This window comes from Aotus nancymaae, unplaced genomic scaffold (genome assembly GCF_030222135.1).
Source record: "Aotus nancymaae isolate 86718 unplaced genomic scaffold, 86718_ANA_hifiasm-v0.15.2.pri h1tg000200l, whole genome shotgun sequence".
NCBI classification, from domain to species: Eukaryota; Metazoa; Chordata; class Mammalia; order Primates; family Aotidae; genus Aotus; species Aotus nancymaae.
The window spans coordinates 483,615-491,314 of record NW_026988615.1 but is presented as its reverse complement, the minus strand read 5'-3'; the positions used below and the strand labels follow the sequence as shown (position 1 = coordinate 491,314).

Sequence of the window (7,700 nt, the reverse complement as noted above, 5' to 3'; positions counted from 1 at the left end):
AAGCCAAATGTTCAATAGCCACATGTAGTTAATTACTGGCTACGCTCTTGGACAGTGTAACATTAGAGTGTCAATGAATAACAATTTCTCCATCTAAAATTTCATTCCAATTATTTTTAAATATGAATTTAAGTGCAAATTCCATTTTTACATAAATAGCATGGTGTGAACTTTGTATTAATATTTATTTTTTCAGAAATTCAGAAAATTATACACTAAAATGAGTATAATTTCATCTAAGGAACAAGCTTATTTATATATATTCTTAGCATAAATAGACTATTTTAGAAAATGTTACACTAAATCTATTTATCATATTGTATTTTTTAGATTCAGACATGTGTTTGTCACATGGGTATATGATGTAATGGTGGGGATGGGGCTTCTAGTGTACCCGTCACCCAAAGGGAAGATTTTACCAAATAAGTAATTTTTCAACTCTTACTCCCCTCCCACCCTCCCTTTTTTGGAGTCCCCTGAGTCTATCTTTCTCTTTATGTCCATGTGTACCCATTATTTAGCTCCCACTTATAAATTAGAATATGTGATACTTGGTTTTCTGCTTCTGTGTTAGTTTGCTTAGGATAATGGCATCCAGCTTCTTCCATATTGCTGCAAAGGACTTTATTTCATTCTTTTTAATGAAATGCATCATAGTATTTCATGGTGCACATATACCATATTATTTTAAATCCATTCAACCATTGGAGGACACTTAGGTTGACTCACGACTTTGCGACTGTGAATAGTGCTGCAATAAACATAAGAATGCAGGTGTCTTTTTTATATATGATTTCCTTTCTATTCAGTAGAGAGATACCCAGTAGTGCAATTGATGGGAGGAATGGCAGTTCTATTTTTAGTTCTTTGAAGTATCTCCATACTGCTTTCCATAGTGGCTGAACTAATTTACATATTTACATCCCCACCAACACTGTATAAGTGTTCCCTTTTGTCTGCATCTATGCCAACAACTGTTGTTTTTTTGACTTTTTAGTAATAGCCATTCTGACTGCTGTAAAATGATATTTCATTGTGGTTTTAATTGGCATTTATCTGATGCTTAGTGATGTTAGACATTTTTTCATTTTTTTTTTTTTTTTGCCACTTGCGTGTCTTTTTCTGAGAAACATTTCTTCATGTCCTTTGCCCAGTTCAATAAAATATATTTAATGCCACTATCTATAAGTGTTTTTCAAATGCTGTTATTGATGGTCATTGAAATTATAAATCTTCTGTCCATAGTTAGTACCTTAAAAATAACTGTTCTAATTTTTAAAATAATCTTATTTTAGTAACTAATGACTCATGTCTTTCCCTTACTTGAAAGAAATACACCAATCACGTAAGTCTTTTGATGTGAGATACTGTTCTGCCTGAGAAAAAAAGTGTTTCCCTTCTGCATTATTTCAGTCCAGCAGTTAACAGTGAAACAGCTTGTAGGAAGCATGTACAACCTTATATACCACATGGATTAATGTTTTACATTCAATGTATTGAAGTTTTACAAATAGCTCCAGAATATTGTTACCTCTCAGAATTCTGGGAAAATTACTATGATACATGGAACATAATTATTTAAAGGTTTGGAAAATGCTAAAATAATTTTTCAGGGTCATCACAATGAAAATAAATATATGTACATATTTACGTTTGAAAAGGTATGTGCAAAATACCTTGTCTTTTTTGTTTTTAAGATGGGGTTTCACCATGTTGGCCAGGCTGGTCTTGAACTCCTGACCTCTAGTGATCTGCCCACCTCAGACTCCCAAAATGCTGTGATTACAGGTGTGAGCCACCATGGCTGGCCCTAACAAGTGTTATAGTAATTCAGTGCATGATACTTTTTGTGGCAATTCCTTTCGTAGGCATTTCAAAAACAGTAACAAATTTGCTTTTAACACCTTTACAAGGATCAGAATAAATTGTTAACACAACATCCATCTTTATACTTTAATACAAGTAATTAGTTTGATGATGATTAGCTATTTATTGCACGCATGCCTAATACTCTGTTTAGTACTCATCAATCTTTTGTTTTATTCTGTTTTGTCAAATAATAAAGTTTAGTTTCTTAAGGATTTTCTTTATACACTCTCTTTTTAATTTATAATCTATGTCTATCTATGTAGTGTAATTGGGTGTAAATTTCTAGCACCATCTACCATTGCTGTCACCCTTAGTAAATTTGTAAATAATTTTTATTTGATATAAAGTATATTTATGTTAAATTTCTAATATATATTTGTTATATCTTTAGGTGACAGTTAAAAATAGATTGAAGTTAAATAAACAACAAAAATGGAAACAAAGTGTCTACACTAAGTGCCATGTAGCTGCCTGTGTGAGGATTTTGTTAGGGCCTCAGTGCTGTATATCACCTGCAATGCACCATTGTAAAATGTGTTCTTCCTAATGGAAATTGTTGCTATAAAAAGGAAGGAAACTGCAGTAAACTTGTTACTAATCATTCAAATAAAGTAAACAGAGCCTTGTTGTTGCTGACCATCTGGGACAAACAAAAAGCATCTATGATGTTTAAAGCTTTATAGAAGTTGCAGATTACAAATCACATTGAAAGGATATGCACATTTATAGGTACTGTCTGGAGAACATCACAAGATTACCTTCTTCTTTTCAGTGTTGCTTAATTAACATTAATGATAATAACACTTTATTGAATAAACAAGTAAATTAGATATCTTAGTATATGGTATATTGTACTTGTCTATTCCAAAAGAAGGAAACTTTTCAAATAAAAAATACACAAGGTTATGTTGGAAAGGTGTGGGAGGAGGAGAGACAGAGAGAAAATAGAGAAGGAAAAAGAGAGATTGAAGAGAGAAGAAGAAAGCCAGATAAAGAATAATAAATGTGGTATATTTTATGTATTTTGTAGTTTAAAATTTATCAGCTGTGTGATGATCCACTTTTGTAATTTTACCCATTTAAACTAATATTTCAAGTCACATTTAATTTCATAGTCAAAAATCAACATTTGTTATGTTCTTATTACGTGACATATTATGACATATTATTAAGGCTAGTTACTACAAATATAAAGATGGATAATAAACTCTTTCTCTTCTTTAGGAAATTAAACAGTAAAAGGCAATTTCAATATAATCTCAAGGGACAATGAAAAAGGAACACCCACAGGGATGGATTCTAAGCAAAGATAACTTTTAAATTACATATGCCTCTGAATAAGAGTACCTGGGGACAAAGTCCAAGAAGCCACGTGCTTTTCTGCTAATGGGAGCCCATCAGCAAAGCCTAATGTGTGGGAAATTGCAAGCCTTTGGGGGACTGAGGGAGTCAAAGTGCAAACTAGAAATTAGTGAAAAAAGAGGCTCAGGAGGGAGGGACTAGAGCTTGAAACTTAGTGAACACAATAATGAGAAACTAGATGATTTGTGTAGGTATAGGGAAGACACTGACAGTGATACAGGGATTGTCATTTACATTTGAGAGATCATTTATGAAACTGAGTGCAAAATGCCTTAAGAAATAAGATGAGAAGCAGAAACAACTGTAGATCAGTGCAGTCAGTGGTATTTTGGGGTTAATGACTACATTTTCAAGAACCGTGCTATCATGTTGATGTCACATTGGTAACCTGAAATTGGCCCATGGCGGGAACCTTTACAGCACAGATATTGTCAAATGCTACAATCAGCTCCCTTACCCCAACACATTACCACCACAGCTTAGAGAGATGGTTTGTAAACATTCACCAGGGCACTACTAACTCAGGCTGCAATTCTCTAAGTGATAAGTTTTGAGGGATTGAACAAGGGCAAATGGGTAAATTAGAAGTTACGGATTGAAGGAATATTTAAAAGAAAAGATTCAACACAATTGGTGATGGAGATGGTTAACAATTTCTAGAAAAGAGTCTTAGAATATTTACATTGTGCAATCCCAAATAAATTCAAAGTTAGTAATAATCCTGTCAACAAGTTGGTTATGACTTTTGAGAAGACATCTAAATAAGTTGGTGACAATTCTTTGTCAAACTTCAAATTAAAAAAAAAACATTCACACTACCTCCAGAAATGTTATTTAGCAATGTATTATAGCAGAAATAATTTATATATGTGATGGGAGAGATTTTGGTAGATAAATAATTTCTGATGAATTTGTTAAAAGCTGTTTGAGCTACTCAAGGATAAAAAATTGAACTTGTCGAAAGTTTTAAAGTTAAAATTTAACATTTTTTTCTTACTGATGAAAAACTTAGATTGAAAGAATATCAATGTTAGCCAAGCAAACTAAATATTCAAACCTGTAGTCATGTTTAATGGTATAGGTACAACTCATATTTCCATTGACATAATTCATTTCACTATAATCATATTTTATAAGAACTATCTAGATTAGCATGCTGAAAATGACATAGGTGATGGCTCAACTTTCTTTATGACTTCATCTTTGCTAAGATATATGAAGTGGTAACACTTCTAAGATCAGGAATTTATCTTATGGGTACAATGAGTGAGTCTTGGGTTTTTGTTTTTGTTTTTTTTGCTTATAGTTTGAACACATTTTCTATAGAAAGAATATTATTATCGTGGAGTTCCATTAAAAGTCTAGATTATTTTCCTGCTGTTTGTAGACATTTTGCATTCAACCAAAATATGTAATTAAGTATTTTAACGCCTTTTAAATATGTTTAAACAACAGGTGAAAATGCTATATACACCACTGCCTATATATTGCACTGTTATCACCCCATATTAAACAAATTTATCCTAATATCACATTAGAAAAAGATTTTGTATTAGCACTGTGTTTCTGGTGTTTATATCTAAGAAAGTAGCACATTTTCATCTATAGTTATAGATGTACAAAATAAACAATGCTAGTAAAAGGTTTTCATATGAGAGCACACTGTCTCATCTGTGTTTTCTAATTCTTTGGGATATATTAACATTTTTAAATGTTGATTTCAAACTGAACTTATTAAGTTATTACTTGCTGAAATTTTAGAATTTTTAAAGGCAATTTTCATACTTTATGGAGATAGTGGGATTTATCAGCTTCAATCAGGATTATTCCCCCAAAGCCAGTCTATATTGTCACTGTTTTTTTTTTTTTATTGACCTTTTTAGGAAAGTATTTTTTTTCTCCAGAAACTATTCACTTTTGCTTCTTGATCTGATAAAGCAGAATGAATTGATCTGAGATTTCCTATTTCTAAAACTCATTTTCAAATTTGTATTATGTGATCTTTTATCATTTTTCAATGCATAGACAGCCACTGAAAAATGACTAATATGTGAAAGCATTAAAATTTGGCTGTATACCATGTAACTGTCATCACAGAAACAAAATATCAGTTCAGAAATTGTCTTCACATTTGCATGATAATATAATTCTAAAAGTGTTAGTCTAAAGCAAAAAAAGTTTTCTGAACAGTTTTATGAGGCTTTTCTTCTGACTTTAGCTGAGACATGATTTCAGTGTGTTGAGAACTGATTTATGCCAATTTGATCATTAAGAGCCATTAAGTTCCTTTCAGTGACTATCAGGGACTTTAGATAGCAGTGGATGAATTCCTTGTCACATCCCCAACAGAAACTACTGCTGCTGCCAGGTGGTATTATATGAATATTTATATACGGTAGAATTAGGTGTAAGAATTGGCTTTCTCATTTACCACACCTTCATAAATGTATAGACATAAAATTAGGGAAAGATGTGTACCACTATTGCTGCTAAGCCATTTTATAACAAGTTATAGAAAATATAATTCAACATTATAACAATGTGGTGAAGGTATAAGTCATTTCAGCTTTGGCTTTACTGGTTCATTGGGCCCTGAAAGCTATATATAGGAGTTGAATGCATAATTAAATCATATTCATAAATTTGTGGTGCAGATAGATTTCTTAATTTAGCTGGACAGAGGCCTCAGAAAGTGTTACTGTCCAAAACATTTGTCATAGTGATGTGCTCATTCCTTATGCATCCCTGGCCATACACACTTTCAGTATTCTTGTCTGTAGTGTGTACAAAGCATCTATCTTTGAAAAAATAGGATGATTAAAAAAACACCTTGTATTTTTCATGTTCTTATAATAGTGTTAGAATTTGCAACTGGTTGAGCATAACTGATTAAATGTTTCTGAACTTATCAGCAATCTAGCAAGTAAACTCACATATTGAATTCTACTAGAAGACAGAGCGTAAGCATATTTGAATCTAAAAATTCTGCTACATTTTGTTTGAAATAGGTTTCAGCTAAAACACGATCACAGATGCAACTGCATAATTCTTCCTGTTGAAAACTTGTGAAGATTATTATACTCATCTCTCAGCTTAAAATGATCTGTGAATATATAATTTTATAACCAAAATGTATTTATATTACTTTTAAATTTGTAAGCATTTCTGATCTATGCCAATTTTTTTATTTGTAAGCAGTTTATGGAGAAACAGGTGCAAATTTGGCAAATTTAAAATATATCTGCAAGACTTAATATTGTTAAAATGTCAGTACTGTTCAAAGTATTCTACAGATTAAATGTAATCCCTATCAATATCCTAATAGTGTTTTTCAGAAATAGAAAAAAAAAGTTTATATGGAATATCATGAAATCCTAAGTAGCCAAAACAATGTCAATAAAAGAAAAGCAAAGGTGGGGAAGATCTCATTCTTCCTCAATTTAAAATTTAGTACAAAGCCACTGAAATCAAAACGGTATGGTACTGGCACTAAAACACATGTAAACCAATGAAATGGAGAAAAAAAGAGATTCTAGAAGTAAACCTTCCTATACATTGTCTAATAATTTTCAAAAGAGTTCCGAAACCATTCAATGCAGAAAGAGCAGTCTTTTCGGCAACTAGTGCTGAGAAAACTGAATATCCATTTGCCCCCAGAACAAAAAACAAAACCCGCAAAAATAGAACAATGGAATCCACTCCCCTGACCCTAACCATCCTGCCCAATCTCCGCCCCTCCGTGTTGTACACCCCTAACTCTCCGAGGCTCCTCCGAATCACGCAAGTGGAAGCGGAGAAGCTAAAGTGGCTGCCATGTCCGAGGCTTATTTCCGAGTGGAGTCCGGTGCTCTGGGGCCTGAGGAGAACTCTCTTTCTTTGGACGACACTCTGATGTCCCACGAGAAGCTCCCAGTGCGCACGGAGACCGCCATGCCTCGCCTCGGCGCATTCTTCCTGGAGCGGAGCAGAGCGGAGCCGCAGACACTGACAATGCGGTCCCGCGGGGCTCCAAGCTTGAACTCCCCTCGTGGCTGGCAAAAGGACTTTTTGACAACAAGCGACGGATCCTTTCTGTGGAACTTCCCAAGATCTACCAGGAGGGCTGGAGGACCGTGTTCAGTGCAGATGCCGATATGGTGGACCTCCACAAAATGGGGCCCCACTTCTACGGGTTTGGCTCCCAACTCCTGCATTTTGACAGTCCTGAGAATGCAGACATTTCCCAGTCTCTGCTGCAGACTTTTATCGGACGTTTTCGCGGCATCATGGACTCCTCCCAGAATGCTTACAATGAAGACACTTCAGCCTTGGGAGCCAGGCTAGACGAGATTGAGAGGGGCTTATTTCAAACAGGGCAGAAAGGACTGAATGACTTTCAATGCTGGGAGAAGGGGCAGGCTTCTCAGATCACAGCTTCCAACCTCGTTCAGAATTTTAAGAAGAGAAAATTCACTGGTATGGAAGACTGA

At 34.1% G+C, this 7,700-nt stretch overlaps 1 pseudogene; it reads left to right on the top strand.

Annotated features, from left to right (window-relative positions):
- The first annotated feature begins 7,044 nt into the window (after window positions 1-7,044).
- LOC105734526 (DNA replication complex GINS protein PSF3-like) lies at window positions 7,045-7,700 on the top strand (annotated as a pseudogene).